Raw genomic sequence first — 18,451 nt, 5'->3', positions numbered from 1 at the left:
TCACATCGAATACACAATCTTCACCGCCTGCGTTCAATTGGATGAGATGACGAAACATTTGAGCTAGTATTGATGTTATTTGAACACTGATACAGTTTGCAGTTAAATAAAGGAGGAGTGAACAAAGTAAAGACTTTATAAACAAGTTGTGAGAACGTTCACGACACTTCGCCTGCTGCAAAACATTAAATAGTTTTCTGTATACTTTTAATGTGGGGGCAATATTGTCCACACCTGTCTCCATCTAAACACAGCAGTGGCTCTTAAACGCACGGCGGGAAGCGAGGGAAAATGAGGTTTTAATAAATTAATAAATGACGGTTTTTCGGTAATGAAAAAAATTAAAAGGTATCACTAACTTTTGCAAATGATCATTATGGCGTTTACTGTTACATCCCTCGTCCAACAACTAGTAAAAAGTTAAGGGCGGTCACGGCATGTTCTTGTTGTCCATGTTGCTCCATTTGTTAGAGCATTACGGCTAATGACGCAGTTGTGGCGGCAAAATTCAAGCTCTGAAAATGAAAAAAAATCATCTTTTTTTTTTATACTGTTTTATTTTTTATCGAAAATACAAATAAATAGTTTAACTATGTTTTTGCATAGAACCAAAAATGTACAAAATATGGACACATGTGTTTTTCAGTAAAAAGTCTTGTTTTTGGAAAAGTCCTTTGCAGGATTTGTTTTGATGTATTACCTAATATTTACTCTAAAGTTGAAGTATTTGGTGAAAGGGAAAGCGTTTATCTCCAAGCATGTTTTTGTTCTGGTTTTTACATGCAAAATACAAAAAAAGTGTTAAAAAAATATATAAAAATGAATTACATAAAAAATGTGTTGCAGAATCTAAATAGTAGTGTAGTAGTAGAGTATTTGATGTAGTAGAGCAGGGGTCATCAACCTTTTTGAAACCAAGAGCTACTTCTTGGGTACTGATTAATGCGAAGGGCTACCAGTTTGATACACACTTAAATAAATTGCCAGAAATAGCCAATTTGCTCAATTTACCTTTAACTCTATGTTATTATTAATAATTAATGATATTTACACTTAATTGAACGGTTTAAAAGAGGAGAAAACAGGGAAAAAAATGACAATTAAATTTTGAAACATAGTTTATCTTCAATTTCGACTCTTTAAAATTCAAAATTCAACTGAAAAAAAGAAGAGAAAAACTAGCTAATTTGAATCTTTTTGAAAAAATTCAAAAAAGAATTTATGGAACATCATTAGTAATTTTTCCTGATTAAGATTAATTTTAGAATTTTGATGACATGTTTTAAATAGGTTAAAATCCAATCTGCACTTTGTTAGAATATATAACAAATTGGACCAAGCTATATTTATAACAAAGACAAATCATTATTTCTTCTAGATTTTCCAGAACAAAAATTTTAAAATAAATTCAAAAGACTTTGAAATAAGATTTAAATTTTATTCTACAGATTTTCTAGATTTGCCAGAATATTTTTTTTGAATTTTAATCATAATAAATTTGAAGAAATATTTCACAAATATTCTTTGTCGAAAAAACAGAAGCTAAAATGAAGAATTAAATTAAAATGTATTTATTATTCTTTACAATAAAAAAAATAAATTTACTTGAACATTGATTTAAATTGTCAGGAAAGAAGAGAAAGGAATTTAAAAGGTAAAAAGGTATATGTGTTTATAAATCCTAAAATCATTTTTAAGGTTGTATTTTTCTCTAAAATTGTCTTTCTGAAAGTTATAAGAAGCAAAGTAAAAAAATTAATGAATTTATTTAAACAAGTGAAGACCAAGTCTTTAAAATATTTTCTTGGATTTTCAAATTCTATTTGAGTTTTGTCTCTCTTAGAATTAAAAATGTCGGCCAAAGCGAGACCAGCTTGCTAGTAAATAAATACAATTTAAAAAATAGAGGCAGCTCACTGGTAAGTGCTGCTATTTGGGCTATTTTTAGAACAGGCCAGCGGGCTACTTATCTGGTCCTTACGGGCTACCTGGTGCCCGCGGGCACCGCGTTGGTGACCCCTGTAGTAGAGTGATGTAGTAGAGTATTGGATGTACAAACCCCGTTTCCATATGAGTTGGGAAATTGTGTTAGATGTAAATATAAACGGAATACAATGATTTGCAAATCCTTTTCAAGCCATATTCAGTTGAATATGCTACAAAGACAACATATTTGATGTTCAAACTCATAAACTTGTTTTTTTTGTGCCAATAATCATTAACTTTAGAATTTGATGGCAGCAACACGTGACATCAGTGTGTAAAGGATATCACCACATGGGCTCAGGAACACTTCAGAAACCCACTGTCAGTAACTACAGTCGGTCGCTACATCTGTAAGTGCAAGTTAAAACTCTCCTATGCAAGGCGAAAACCGTTTATCAACAACACCCAGAAACGCCGTCGGCTTCGCTGGGCCTGAGCTCATCTAAGATGGACTGATACAAAGTGGAAAAGTGTTCTGTGGTCTGACGAGTCCACATTTCAAATTGTATTTGGAAACTGTGGACGTGGTGTCCTCCGGACCAAAGAGGAAAAGAACCATCCGGATTGTTCTAGGCGCAAAGTGTAAAAGGCAGCATGTGTGATGGTATGGGGGTGTATTAGTGCCCAATACATGGGTAACTTACACATCTGTGAAGGCACCATTAATGCTGAAAGGTACATACAGCTTTTGGAGCAACATATGTTGCCATCCAAGCAACGTTACCATGGACGCCCCTGCTTATTTCAGCAAGACAATGCCAAGCCACGTGTTACAACAACATGGCTTTGTAGTAAAAGAGTGCGGGTACTAGACTGGCCTGCCTGTAGTCCAGACATTGAAAATGTGTGGTGCATTATGAAGCCTAAAATAGCACAAGGGAGACCCCCGGACTGTTGAACAACTTAAGCTGTACATCAAGCAAGAATGGGAAAGAATTCCACTTCAAAAATGTGTCTCCTCAGTTCCCAAACCTTTACTGAGTGTTGTTAAAAGGAAAGGCCATGTAACACAGTGGTGAACATGCCCTTTCCCAACTACTTTGGCACGTGTTGCAGCCATGACATTCTAAGTTAATGATTATTTGCAAAAAAAAAATTAAGTTTATGAGTTTGAACATATAATATGTTGTCTTTGTAGCATATTCAACTGAATATGGCTTGAAAAGGATTAGCAAATCATTGTATTCTGTTTATATTTACATCTAACACCATTTCCCAACTCATATGGAAACGGGGTTTGTAGTAGTAGAGTATTTGATGTAGTAGAGTTGATGTAGTAGAGTGATGTTGTAAAGTAGTAAAGTATTTGACGTAGTAGAGTGATGTAGTAATAGAGTGTTTGATGTATTAGAGTAGTAGTAGAGTATTTGATGTAGTAGAGTAGTAGTAGAGTGATGTAGTAGAGTAGTAGTAGTGTAGGAGAGTAGTAGGAGAGTGATGTAGTAGAGTAGTAGTAGTATAGTAGAGTAGTAGGAGAGTGATGTAGTAGAGTATTTGATGTAGTAGAGTAGTTGAAGAGTGATGTAGTAGTAGAGTATTAGAGTATTTTATGTAGTAGAGTAGTAGTAGAGTGCTGTAATAGATTAGTAGTAGAGAATTTGATTTAGTAGTAGAGTGATGTAGTAAAGTAGTAGTAGTAGAGTATTTGATGAAGTAGTAGAGTATTTGATGTAGTAGTAGTAGAGTGATGTAGTAGACTGATGTAGTAGATTAGTAGTAGAGTAGTAGTAGAGTATTTGATGTAGTAGTAGAGTGATGTAGTAGTAGAGTGATGTAGTAGAGTAGTAGTAGAGTATTTGATGTAGTAGTAGAGTGATGTAGTAGTAGAGTGATGTAGTAGAGTAGTAGTAGAGTATTTGATGTAGTAGTAGAGTGATGTAGTAGTAGAGTGAGGTAGTAGAGTAGTAGTAGAGTATTTGATGTAGTAGTAGTAGAGTGATGTAGTAGACTGATGTAGTAGATTAGTAGTAGAGTAGTAGTAGAGTATTTGATGTAGTAGTAGAGTGATGTAGTAGTAGAGTGATGTAGTAGAGTAGTAGTAGAGTATTTGATGTAGTAGTAGAGTGATGTAGTAGTAGAGTGATGTAGTAGAGTAGTAGTAGAGTATTTGATGTAGTAGTAGAGTGATGTAGTAGTAGAGTGAGGTAGTAGAGTAGTAGTAGAGTATTTGATGTAGTAGTAGAGTGATGTAGTAGTAGAGTGATGTAGTAGATTAGTAGTAGAGTAGTAGTAGAGTATTTGATGTAGTAGTAGAGTGATGTAGTAGATTAGTAGTAGAGTAGTAGTAGAGTATTTGATGTAGTAGTAGAGTGATGTAGTTGTAGAGTGATGTAGTAGAGTAGTAGTAGAGTATTTGATGTAGTAGTAGAGTGATGTAGTAGTAGAGTGATGTAGTAGATTAGTAGTAGAGTAGTAGTAGAGTATTTGATGTAGTAGTAGAGTGATGTAGTAGAGTAGTAGTAGAGTGTTTGATGTAGTAGTAGAGTGATGTAGTAGTAGAGTGATGTAGTAGTAAAGTACACATGGTGTGTATTTTGATGAGATGAAAAGAAAGTGAAGAAGATCTCAAGTTTTCCTCTTTAAACAAACTTTGGGACACGCCTGCTCCTCTATAAAAACTGTGTGTGTGTGTTTATGTGTGTGTGTGTGTGTGTGTATTGTATATGTGTGTGTGTGTGTGTGTTTATGTGTGTGTGTGTGTGTTTTTATGTGTATTGTATATGTGTGTATGTGTGTGTGTATGCTTGCATGAATGTGTGTATGTGTATTGTATGTGTGTGTGTGTTTAATGTGTGTGTGTGTGTGTATTGTATGTGTGTGTGTGTGTGTGTGCGTGCGTGCGTGTGTGTGTGTGTTTAATGTGTGTGTGTATTGTATGTGTATGTGTGTGTGTGTGCGTGTGTGTGTTTAATGTGTGTGTGTGTATTGTATGTGTATGTGTGTGTGTGTGCGTTTTAATGTGTATTGTATGTGTGTGTGTGTGTGTGTGTGTGTGTGTGTCGTAGCGAGCGATGTCATTGGACAGGAAGTGAGTTAATCTGCAATCCAATCCGGGGCGATCAAGTGAAACCTGGCTGGCTTTAAGTGAGCGAGACCTGCAAGGAAGGAAGCCAAGGACTCAGGAAGCCACGTTCAGACCTTTCACCAGTCATATCCATCACCGTGTATATGTGTGTGTGTGTGTGTGTGTGTACGTGTGTGTGTGTGTGTGTGAGTCATTAGAGGGGCCGGCCCGCATTTTAACTAAACATCTTTTCCATAAAATAAATGCTTCCAGGTTAGCGCGGGTCCTCAGGTCGCCCAGGGTTTTGCTGCTGCCACTCATCTGATCCCAATTACTGGGGAAAGACCGGGTCACGCCGTGTGTGTGTGTGTGTGTGTGTGTGTGTGTGTGTGTGTGTGTGTGTGGACTCACAATGCCAGCGTGCCGTTCCTCTTCCAATCGACACTTTGTCACCTGGCGTTAACCTTTGACCCGCCCCTGCACGCACAAAACAACACAATTACTGTACACAACTTTCATCTCACACTCCAGCAGGGCTTGTTGACTGGGGGGCCCCCGCGTTGTATATATATACACAAAATATACACATCGCTTGACTAGGGAAGGTTGTTCGGATTGGGTCGTACAAGTAAATGCAATGCACAATGTATAATCACTCATATTTTTAGGTATATGAAAATATATTTTGAGTGATTTGCGACACAATGTCAGGTATCGGACCGCTGGTGTCGTCTCTTGGCCCGCGGGCCGTACTTTGGACAGCCCTGCACTAAAGTATTGGGACACCAACCGAATGACGCATGAATATTCATGTGTGCAAATTCGCCTCATGATATCATTAGACCACTTTGTTCACAGAGTGCCACCTCAGAAGAAACACTTTAGAGTACCACGTCCAAATACCGTAGCACAGTAGGTGTAAGTATTCATCAAAAACAAGGCAGAGGTTTTATTTAATGAGTATATTTCATATTTTGAACAGTAACACAGTGTTTGAATATTTAGTTAGGCGTACCACTAGTGCCTGTGCATTAGATTATTATATATTTTTTGTGTACTCTGTAAAACAAATCTGCAGATTTTACTAATTTTATTGTAAATGTTACATGTTTTTTTTTTTTTTACAGCAAATTATCGTGAATGAAAAAAAAAAAAAGTACCAGAGTTTTTTACAGTAACAAAATGGCAGCTCAATAGCTAGAATTTTACCATAAAATTGCCGGTTTGTTTTTTCTTAACGGTAAAATATACAGTTGTTATTTTTACGGTGTATTAAATGCAAAAACAGTAACAGAGTTATTTTTTTTACAGTAAAGTTCTGGCGACTGAGCTGCCCTTTTTTTTTTTTTTTTTTTTGGCATAAAATCTACGGCCATTATTTTTACAGTGCAAAAACAAACAAAACATTTTAATTTTAACGTAAATTATTTAACTTTTTTTTTTTTTTTTTTTACTGTAAAATCTACAATCGTTACAGTGCATTACTGTAAATTGAAAAAAAAGGTACTATTGTTATTTTAATAACAATAAGATGACTAAGCTGCCAATTTTTACCGTAAATTGTACGGTTGTTATTTTTACAGCACATTACTGTAAATGTACACAAAATAAATGTCACCGAATCACTTTTATTTTTACAGTAAAACTTTTTTTTTTTGTACTGTAAAATCGCAAGTTGTTACAATGCATTACCATAAGTGTCAAAAAAAAAAAAAGTATCACTTAATTTTACAGTAAAATTCTGGCAAACTTTTTTACTGTAAAAATCGACCTTTGTTACAATGCATTAATATAAATGTAAACAAATAAATAACTTATATTTTTACAGTAAAGTTCTGGCAATTTTTTTTTACTGTAAAATCGCCATTTGTTACACTGCATTACTATAATTGTAAAAAAAAAAAAATCACTTATTTTTACAGTGAAAATCTGGCATTTTTACTGTAAAATTGACAGTTTTTACAGTGCATTACTAAAAGTGTATCACTCATATTTTTACAGTAACATTCTGGCTATTTTTCTTACTGTAAAATTGACATTTGTTACAATGCATTACTATAAATGTAAAAAACAAATGTTCACCTATTTTTACAGTAAAATTCTGGCAATTTATTTTACTGTAAAATCGACATTTGTTACAATGCATTACTTTAAATGTAAAAAACAAATGTTCACCTATTTTTACAGTAAAATTCAGGCTTTTTTTACTGTAAAATTGACATTTGTTACATATAAGTGTCAAAAAAAATGTATCACTTATTTTTACAGTAAAATTATGGCAAACCTTTTAACTGCATTACTATAAATGTATCACATTTTTACAGTAAAATTCTGGCTATTTTTTTTTACTGTGAAATCGACATTTGTTACAATGCTTTACTATAAGTGTCAAAAAAGTGTTTCACTTATTTTTACAGTAAAATTCTGGCATTTTTTACTGTAAAATTGGCAGTTGTTACAGTGCATTACTATAAACGTATCACTTATATTTTTACAGTACAATTCTGACATTTGTTACTGTAAAATAGACAGTTGTTACAGTGAATTACTATAAAAGTATCCCTTATATTTTTACAGTAAAATTCTGGCTATTTGTCTTACTGTAAAATCAACATTTGTTACACTGCATTACTATAAGTGTAAAAAAACAAATGTTCACCTATTTTTACAGTAAAATCCTGGCATTTTTTAAACTGTAAAATTGACGTTTGTTACACTGCATTACTATAAGTGTAAAATATAATGCATCACTTATTTTTACAGTAAAATTCATAAATGTTTTACTGTAAAATTGACAGTTGTTACAGTGCATTACTATAAATATCAGAAAAAAATGTATCACTTATTTTTACCGTAAAATTCTGGCATTTTTTTTACTGTAAAGTTTACAGTTGTTACAATGCATTAATATAAATGTAAAAAACAATTATACAGTAAAATTCTGCCTTTTTTTTTTTTAAACTGTGAAATCGACATTTGCTACACTGCATTACTATAAGTGTAAAATATAATGCATCACTTATTTTTACTGTAAAATCCTGGCATTTTTTTTACTGTAAAGTTTACAGTTGTTACAATGCATTACTATAAATGTAAAAAACAATTATACAGTAAAATTCTGCCTCTTTTTTTTTTTTTACTGTGAAATCGACATTTGCTACACTGCATTACTATAAGTGTAAAATATAATGCATCACTTATTTTTACAGTAAAATGCTGGGTTTTTTTTTTTTTTTTACTGTAAAATCGACAGTTGTTACAATGCATTACTATAAATGTCCAAAAAATAAATGCATCACTTATGTTTTTACATGTAGTGGATTGTCCGACGCTTAAACAGCAACAAAAGTGAATTTAGTACCAAAAGTTTATTTACCCATAGTCAAAAGTGCAAATTGGATTGAGCTGTCCCTGCAGACAAACAAACAGACGTCCTCCGGAGGACACACAAATCAAGCAATCTCTCTAGAGTCCTGGTCTCCTGGCCATTTTATCTGTTTCTTCGTGCGTCAAGGTCCCGTTGTTTTCGACATGTTTGTTTTGCAACATCCTTGAATCCCTTAGTCATGCTTAGACAATCAAAACATTTTGTAGACTGGTCGGCATGACTTCCTATTCAACCTTGTCCTACATCTGGTCTATTCAATGGTATAGAATAGAAGAGAAATGAAATGAGAAGACATTCTTAATAGACATGAAATATAGTTCAAAGGTCAGAAATTCTACTACATACCCCTCTTCCAGGGTTCTAGAACCCTGGCCCCTACCGATTTCTGACGTAGGCCACTAACTTAAAATCTCTACCACAGATAGAGGCAAAAACCTCAATGTTTTTATACGAGGCGAAATTCCTCTATGACCCTCCTACAGAGCGATCGCTGTTATCAGCCTGCAGTAAAACCATCTCACAGAACACAATTAGTGGCCTACGTCAGAAATCGGTATGGGCCAGGGTTCTAGAACCCTGGAAGAGGGGTATGTAGTAGAATTTCTGACCTTTGAACTATATTTCATGTGGCCCATGAAATGAAACGAGCAGACATTCTTAATAGACGCGCAATATAGTTCAAAGGTCAGAAATTCTACTACACAGTAAAATTCTTAAAAACTTTTTTTTAACTGTAAAATCCAGTTGTTACAATGCATTACTACAAAAGTCAAAACAATAAATGTATCACTTATATTTTTACAGTAAAATTCGGGTGACTCAACTACCACTTTTTTTTTTTAACAATAAATCCTACAGTTGCTTTTTTTTTAAATTTTTTACAGTGCATTACTGTAAATCGAAAAAAGCCACCATTTTTTTTTAATGGTAACATTTTGGACGAGTGAGCTGCCGTTTTTTTTTTTTTTACAGTGCATTACAGTACAAGAAAATGTAGTGTAAAATGTCCCTACTTAGCAGGAACCACCTGTGCTTACCACATATGCCATCACAACCACCTGTGCTTACCACGTATGCCATCACAACCACCTGTGCTTACCACGTATGCCATCACAACCACCCTTGCTTACCACGTATGCCATCACAACCACCTGTGCTTACCACGTATGCCATCACAACCACCCTTGCTTACCACGTATGCCATCACAACCACCCTTGCTTACCACGTATGCCATCACAACCACCTGTGCTTACCACATACTGTATGCCATCACAACCACCTGTGCTTACCACATACTGTATGCCATCACAACCACCTGTGCTTACCACATACTGTATGCCATCACAACCAACTGCATTTATTCATGCGCTTATTGTTGCTGATACCTTGACATCCATGATTTACAATCAAATATAAATGATATTTTTGATCATTATGAAGGGATTTAGAATGAATATTTGAACATTTCATGGGACGCGGATGATAATTAGTGTCCATTGTCGTCCTCATCAACGTGCGCCTACTATCATCTTCTACGCCGCTGGAAGTCCTTGATTACGCGTGCGGCCTTTTTGGGGGCGGGGGAGGGGTTAGGGGGTTCCTGTCATGGCGGCACCACTTAGATCACGGCGAGCGCAGGAAATGGCGACGGACACGAGGCTAAATATGTAATTCCAGGTAATCACGACGGCGCTCGGACTGAGGACGCCTTTGTTCGCCGTCGGTGCGGAAAAGCCCGCGTGCTGCTTGGAGGTAAATGTTTAAGTGTGTGTGTGTGTGTGTGTGTGTGTGTGTGTGTGTGTGTGTGTGTGTGTGTGTGTGTCCGTGAGTGACGTGGCGAGTGCGGCGGAAGGAAACACTCTGGCCGCCCGCGATTAGTTTACCCGATTATTAGGGATATCCAGCTTCCTATTTCCCTGTTAGCCTCTGTAAGTGTCCACCTGTAGCAAAGGGGGGCGGGGCTCCTCTCCCCTCCCCTCCCCTCCCCCGCAGCACCCTCCTCCTCCTATGAATATTAATAGGCTCGTCTTTTTAAGCGCGGCGCTGAAAAAGGTCAAAGATGCTCTCCTGAACATCGGATCCTTTCCTCATTTGCGTAAGCAGCGTTTATCCACACGCCATTTCCTATTCACGCGCTGATTACCCGTCTTCTTCGCGCACTCCAAAGGTGACGAGTGTGTGTGTGTGTGTGTGTGTGTGTGTGTGTGTGCGCCGTCTACTCTCACATTAGCAACACAACAATCAGCTGCAAAGGAGAAGAGGACGACAGAAGCTGATGGCAAGTTGCCCTTCAGAATAAAATATAACCATTAACAACATTCATTACCACAATTTGCAATTCCAATAGTGGTGAATGTCCTCGTGGTGAATGTCCTAGTGGTGAATGTCCTAGAGTTTGTGCGCCCAACCGCCGATACGTTTGAGTGCAACTGAAATGCTGGACTGTCGAGGGTGAGTTGGAACGCTTCCAATCGGTTGAGAAATGTGGGACATGGAGAGGTTTGTATATTCCCCCATTCGTTTTCAAGGGGGGAAATTCCTGGTAATTCCGGGTAATCAGAATTTTGGGAACGGGGAAGGAAACATGCTGGCTTGAATGTCCAGGGTGAGTGGAGTGTGTGGATGTTGGAACGCTTCCAATCAGATGAGAAATGCGGAATATGCAGTCGATTGTATATTGCTCATTCATTGTCAATGGGGAGGAAATTCCAGGAAAACCAGGAATTTTGGGAAAGGGAAAACATGTTTTGCGTTGGGTATATAAAAAGTAGTGTGTGGATGGTTGAAAGGTCGGAATCAGGCTGAAAAATGTTGCAAAATGTAGAAAATGTTGTGCATTGCAGAACTAAGAATACATCCATTTATATGAATAGGAATTTCCTGGAAAGTTGGGAATTTATGGAAAACCGTGAATTTTTTTAAATATTGACACTAGCACAATTGTCCTAGATGATATCAATGGGTTGGTGCTGGAATTTTTGAATCAGTTAAAAAATGTTGACCTGAGATTGGGTATTTTGGAATTTTGGGAAAACCGGGAATTTGTATTTGTTGTCCCGACTAAGAAGAATGTTTTAAAGGTAAAATGGTACAAAACTAATGAAAAATGTGGACTGTGAAAACTTTCCAGGAAGAGATGAAAATAGGGCTTCGGAAAACCGGGAATTCCTGGAATTTTTTTGAACTTGGGAAATGGTAGTTTGATTGTCCAAGGTGAGTGGAGTGTGTGGATGTTGGAACGCTTCCAATCGGTTGAGAAATGTGGGACATGGAGAGGTTTGTATATTTCCTATTCATTGTCAATGGGGGTGATTCCGGGTAATCATGGAATTTTCGGAAAGGGGAAACATGCTGGCTTGAATGTCCAGGGTGAGTGGAGTGTGTGGATGTTGGAACGCTTCCAATCAGATGAGAAATGTGGAATATGCAGTCAATTGTATATTGCTCATTCATTGTCAATGGGGAGGAAATTCCAGGAAAACCAGGAATTTGGGGAAAGGGAAAACATGTTTTGCGTTGGGTATATAAAAAGTAGTGTGTGGATGGTTGAAAGGTCGGAATCAGGCTGAAAAATGTTGCAAAATGTAGAAAATGTTGTGCATTGCAGAACTAAGAATACATCCATTTATATGAATAGGAATTTCCTGGAAAGTTGGGAATTTATGGAAAACCGTGAATTTTTTAAAATATTGACACTAGCACAATTGTCCTAGATGATATCAATGGGTTGGTGCTGGAATTTTTGAATCAGTTAAAAAATGTTGACCTGAGATTGGGTATTCTGGAATTTTGGGAAAACCGGGAATTTGTATTTGTTGTCCCGACTAAGAAGAATGTTTTAAAGGTAAAATGGTCCAAAACGAATGAAAAATGTGGACTGTGAAAACTTTCCAGGAAGAGGTGAAAATAGGGCTTCGGAAAACCGGGAATTCCTGGAATTTTTTTGAACTTGGGAAATGGTAGTTTGATTGTCCAAGGTGAGTGGAGTGTGTGGATGTTGGAACGCTTCCAATCGGTTGAGAAATGTGGGACATGGAGAGGTTTGTATATTTCCTACTCATTGTCAATGGGGGTGATTCCGGGTAATCATGGAATTTTCGGAAAGGGGAAACATGCTGGCTTGAATGTCCAGGGTGAGTGGAGTGTGTGGATGTTGGAACGCTTCCAATCAGATGAGAAATGTGGAATATGCAGTCGATTGTATATTGCTCATTCATTGTCAATGGGGAGGAAATTCCAGGAAAACCAGGAATTTGGGGAAAGGGAAAACATGTTTTGCGTTGTGTATATAAAAAGTAGTGTGTGGATGGTTGAAAGGTCGGAATCAGGCTGAAAAATGTTGCAAAATGTAGAAAATGTTGTGCATTGCAGAACTAAGAATACATCCATTTATATGAATAGGAATTTCCTGGAAAGTTGGGAATTTATGGAAAACCGTGAATTTTTTTAAAATATTGACACTAGCACAATTGTCCTAGATGATATCAATGTGTTGGTGTTGGAATTTTTGGAATTGGTTAAAAAATGTTGACGTAGTAACACTTTGAATTGAGATTGGGTATTTTGGAATTTTAGGAAAACCGGGAATTTGTAAAAAAAAATAAAAAAAAATTTGTTCCAACTAGGAGAAATGTTTTGAAGGTAAAATGGTTGAAATGGTTGAAAACTGCGGACTGTGCAAACTTTCCAGGAAGAGGTGAAAATAGGGTTTCGGAAAACTTGGAATTCTGGGAATACCTGGAATTTTTTTGGAACTTGGGAAATGGTAGTTTGATTGTCCAAGGGGAGTGGAGTGTGTGGATGTTGGAACGCTTCCAATCGGAGAGGTTTGTATATTTCCTATTCATTGTCAATGGGGGAAATTCCTGGTAATTCCGGGTAATCAGGGAATTTTCGGAAAGGGGAAACATGCTGGCTTGAATGTCCAGGGTGAGTGGAGTGTGGGGATGTTGGAACGCAGTCCATTGTATATTTCCCATTCATTGTCAATGGGGAGAAAATTCAGAGAAATTCCAGGAAAACCAGGAATTTGGGGAAAGGGACAACATGTTTTGTGTTAGATGTATGTGAAGGGTAGTTTGTGGATGGTTGAAAGGTCGGAATCACGTTTAAAAATGGCGCACAATTTCAAAAATGTAGGGCATAGTAGAACTAAGAATACATCCATTTGTTTGAATGGGAATTTTTTGGAAATGTGGGTATTTCGGGAAAACCGTGAATTAAAAAAAATATTGATATTAGCTCAATTGTCCAAGATGATATCAATGGGTCGGTGTTGGAATGTTTGGAATCGGTTAAAAAATGTTGACCTGAGATTGGGTATTTTGGAATTTCGGGAAAACCGGGAATTTGTAAAAAAAAAAAAATGTTGTCGTCAAACATTTTTCCAGGAAGAGGTGAAAATAGGGTTTTGGAAAACTTGGAATTCTGGGAATACCTGGAATTTTTTTGGAACTTGGGAAATGGTAGTTTGATTGTCCAAGGTGAGTGGAGTGTGTGGATGTTGGAACGTTTCCAATTGGTTGAGAAATGTGAGACATGGAGAGGTTTGTATATTTCCTATTCATTGTCAATGGGGGTAAAACTCCAGGAAAACCAGGAATGATGGGAAATTGTGTTCGATATATGTGAAGAGTGTGTGGATGGTTGAAAGGTCAGAATCGGGTTTAAAAATGACGCAAAATGTAGAAAATGTAGGGAATTGTAGAACTAAGAACACATCCATTTATTTGAATGGGAATTTCCCGGAAAGTTGGGAATTTCGGGAAAACCGTGAATTTTTAAAAATATTGATACTAGCACAATTGTCCTAGATGATATCAATGTGTTGGTGTTGGAATGTTTGGGATCATTTTAAAAATGTTGATGTAGTGACAGTTTGAATTGAGATTGGGTATTTTGGAATTCCTGGAATTTCGGGAAAACCGGGAATTTGTTTGAATAAAAAATAAATAAAATAAAAGATAACATTTGTTGTTCCAACTTGGAGAAATGTTTTGAAGGTGGATTGGAAAAAAATCGGTTGTAAAATGTGGTCTCTGACTTCTTTTCTACTTGTAAAAATATGCCTTTTTAGTTTCATTTCCATCGGAAAAACCCAAACCTCAAAGTCAAATTGCAGGGAAAAATGTGTTGGTTTTGGAAAAGAAGAGCTAAAAATTATGCAAAATTATTTTAAAATAATTCTAATGGGGGGAAATTGCAAAGAAAAATCTGAAAAAATAAAACAAAAACTCAAATAATTTGATAAATAAAAACATTCAACAAAACTACTGATTTATTTTCTAGAGAGAACTAATTAAATCTTCTCATTTTTTTAATTAACAGGAAAAATCTGCCTTTAAAGTTAGCACTTCTCAATTAGTGTGTGTCACGCCCCCCCTAATGGACACTATTTTTTGTCACGCCCCCCTTGAAGTTAATATCTACCTATGTGTATGTGTGAAGATATATACAATTACACTATTTTCTGTCACACCCTCCCTAATGGACACCATTTTCTGTCACACGCATCATCATTTTTTTCAGGCCCCCCTTGAAGTTAATATTTACCTATCTGTATGTGTGAAGATACATACAATTACACTATTTTCTGTCACGCCCCCCCTAATGGACACCATTTTCTGTCACGCCCCCCCTAATGGACACTATTTTCTGTCACACGCCCCCCCTAAGGAACATCATTTTTTTCAGGCCCCCCTTGAAGTTAATATTTACCTATCTGTATGTGTGAAGATACATACAATTACCCTATTTTCTGTCACGCACCCCTAATGGACACTATTTTCTGTCACGCCCCCCCTAATGGACACCATTTTCTGTCACGCCCCCCCTAATGGACACTATTTTCTGTCACACGCCCCCCCTAAGGAACATAATTTTTTTCAGGCCCCCACTGAAGTTAATATTTACCTATCTGTATGCTTGAAGATACATACAATTACACTATTTTCTGTCACGCCCCCCCTAATGGACACTATTTTCTGTCACGTCCCCCCTAATGGACACTATTTTCTGTCACACGCCCCCCCTAAGGAACATCATTTTTTTCAGGCCCCCCTTGAAGTTAATATTTACCTATGTGTATGTGTGAAGATACATACAATTACACTATTTTCTGTCACGCCCCCCCTAATGGACACTATTTTCTGTCACGCCCCCCCTAATGGACACTATTTTCTGTCACACGCCCCCCCTAAGGAACATCATTTTTTTCAGGCCCCCCTTGAAGTTAATATTTACCTATCTGTATGTGTGAAGATACATACAATTACACTATTTTCTGTCACGCCCCCCCTAATGGACACCATTTTCTGTCACGCCCCCCTAATGGACACTATTTTTTGTCACAACCCCCCTAATGGACACCATTTTCTGTCACGCCCCCCCTAATGGACACCATTTTCTGTCACGCCCCCCTAATGGACACTATTTTTTGTCACACCCCCCTAATGGACACCATTTTCTGTCACGCCCCCCCTAATGGACACTATTTTTTGTCACGCCCCCCTTGAAGTTAATACTTACCTATCTGTATGTGTGAAGATATATACAATTACACTATTTTCTGTCACGCCCCCCTAATGGACACTATTTTCTGTCACGCCTCCCCTAATGGACACCATTTTCTGTCACGCCCCCCCTAATGGACACCATTTTCTGTCACGCCCCCCTAATGGACACTATTTTTTGTCACACCCCCCTAATGGACACCATTTTCTGTCACGCCCCCCCTAATGGACACTATTTTTTGTCACGCCCCCCTTGAAGTTAATACTTACCTATGTGTATGTGTGAAGATATATACAATTACACTATTTTCTGTCACGCCCCCCCTAAAGGACACTATTTTCTGTCACGTCCCCCCTAATGGACACTATTTTTTGTCATGCCCCCCTTGAAGTTAATACTTACCTATCTGTATGTGTGAAGATATATACAATTACACTATTTTCTGTCACGCCCCCCCTAATGGACACTATTTTCTGTCACGTCCCCCCTAATGGACGCTATTTTTTGTCATTCCCCCTTGAAGTTAATACTTACCTATCTGTATGTGTGAAGATATATACAATTACACTATTTTCTGTCACGCCCCCCCTAATGGACACTATTTTCTGTCACGTCCCCCCTAATGGACACTATTTTCTGTCACGCCCCCCCTAATGGACACTATTTTCTGTGACGCCCCTCCTAATGGACACTATTTTTTGTCATGCCCCCCTTGAAGTTAATACTTACCTATCTGTATGTGTGAAGATATATACAATTACACTATTTTCTGTCACGCCCCCCCTAATGGACACTATTTTGTGTCACGTCCCCCCTAATGGACACTATTTTTTGTCATGCCCCCTTGAAGTTAATACTTACCTATCTGTATGTGTGAAGATATATACAATTACACTATTTTCTGTCACGCCCTCCCTAATGTACACCATTTTCTGTCACACCCCCCCTAATGGACACTATTTTCTGTCACGCCCCCCCTAATGGACACTATTTTCTGTGACGCCCCTCCTAATGGACACTATTTTTTGTCATGCCCCCCTTGAAGTTAATACTTACCTATCTGTATGTGTGAAGATATATACAATTACACTATTTTCTGTCACGCCCCCCCTAATGGACACTATTTTGTGTCACGTCCCCCCTAATGGACACTATTTTTTGTCATGCCCCCTTGAAGTTAATACTTACCTATCTGTATGTGTGAAGATATATACAATTACACTATTTTCTGTCACGCCCTCCCTAATGTACACCATTTTCTGTCACACCCCCCCTAATGGACACTATTTTCTGTCACACGCCCCCCCTAAGGAACATCTTTTTTTTTCAGGCCCCCCTTGAAGTTAATATTTACCTATCTGTATGTGTGAAGATACATACTATTACACTATTTTCTGTCACGCCCCCCCCTAATGGACACCATTTTCTGTCACGCCCCCCCTAATGGACACTATTTTTTGTCACGCCCCCCTTGAAGTTAACACTTACCTATCTGTATAAGTGACGATATATACAATTACACTATTTTCTGTCACGCCCCCCCTAATGGACACCATTTTCTGTCACGCCCCCCCTAATGGACACTATTTTCTGTCACACGCCCCCCCTAAGGAACATCATTTTTTTCAGGCCCCCCTTGAAGTTAATATTTACCTATGTGTATGTGTGAAGATACATACAATTACACTATTTTCTGTCACGCCCCCCCTAATGGACACCATTTTCTGTCACGCCCCCCCTAATGGACACTATTTTCTGTCACACGCCCCCCCTAAGGAACATAATTTTTTTCAGGCCCCCCTTGAAGTTAATATTTACCTATCTGTATGTGTGAAGATACATACAATTACACTATTTTCTGTCACGCCCCCCCTAATGGACACCATTTTCTGTCACGCCCCACTAATGGACACTATTTTTTGTCACACCCCCCTAATGGACACCATTTTCTGTCACGCCCCCCCTAATGGACACTATTTTTAGTTAATACTTACCTATCTGTATGTGTGAAGATATATACAATTACACTATTTTCTGTCACGCCCCCCCTAATGGACACTATTTTCTGTCACGCCCCCCTAATGGACACCATTTTCTGTCACGCCCCCCCTAATGGACACTATTTTTTGTCACGCCCCCTTTGAAGTTAATACTTACCTATCTGTATGTGTGAAGATACATACAATTACACTATTTTCTGTCACGCCCCCCCTAATGGACACCATTTTCTGTCACGCCCCCCACTAATGGACACTTTTCTGTCACACGCCCCCCCTAAGGAACATCATTTTTTTCAGGCCCCCCTTGAAGTTAATATTTACCTATGTGTATGTGTGAAGATACATACAATTACACTATTTTCTGTCACGCCCCCCCTAATGGACACCATTTTCTGTCACGCCCCCCCTAATGGACACTATTTTCTGTCACACGCCCCCCCTAAGGAACATAATTTTTTTCAGGCCCCCCTTGAAGTTAATATTTACCTATCTGTATGTGTGAAGATACATACAATTACACTATTTTCTGTCACGCCCCCCCTAATGGACACCATTTTCTG

The 18,451-nt window shown here is 37.7% G+C and overlaps 1 protein-coding gene across 1 annotated transcript in view; it reads left to right on the top strand.

Moving 5' to 3' along the window:
- The first annotated feature begins 2,318 nt into the window (after positions 1-2,318).
- The window catches only part of si:ch211-243g18.2 (uncharacterized protein LOC559906 homolog), a 237,527-nt gene continuing 221,394 nt past the window's right edge, over positions 2,319-18,451 (top strand). The window contains exon 1 of the mRNA XM_062057133.1: positions 2,319-2,336. The gene's annotated coding sequence lies outside the window, so the exon portion shown is untranslated. The remainder of the gene's footprint in view (positions 2,337-18,451) is intronic.

Source organism: Entelurus aequoreus, linkage group LG08 (genome assembly GCF_033978785.1).
Source record: "Entelurus aequoreus isolate RoL-2023_Sb linkage group LG08, RoL_Eaeq_v1.1, whole genome shotgun sequence".
NCBI classification, from domain to species: domain Eukaryota; kingdom Metazoa; phylum Chordata; class Actinopteri; order Syngnathiformes; family Syngnathidae; genus Entelurus; species Entelurus aequoreus.
The sequence above is the reverse complement of the archived record's forward strand: the minus strand, read 5'-3'. Positions and strand labels throughout refer to the sequence as shown.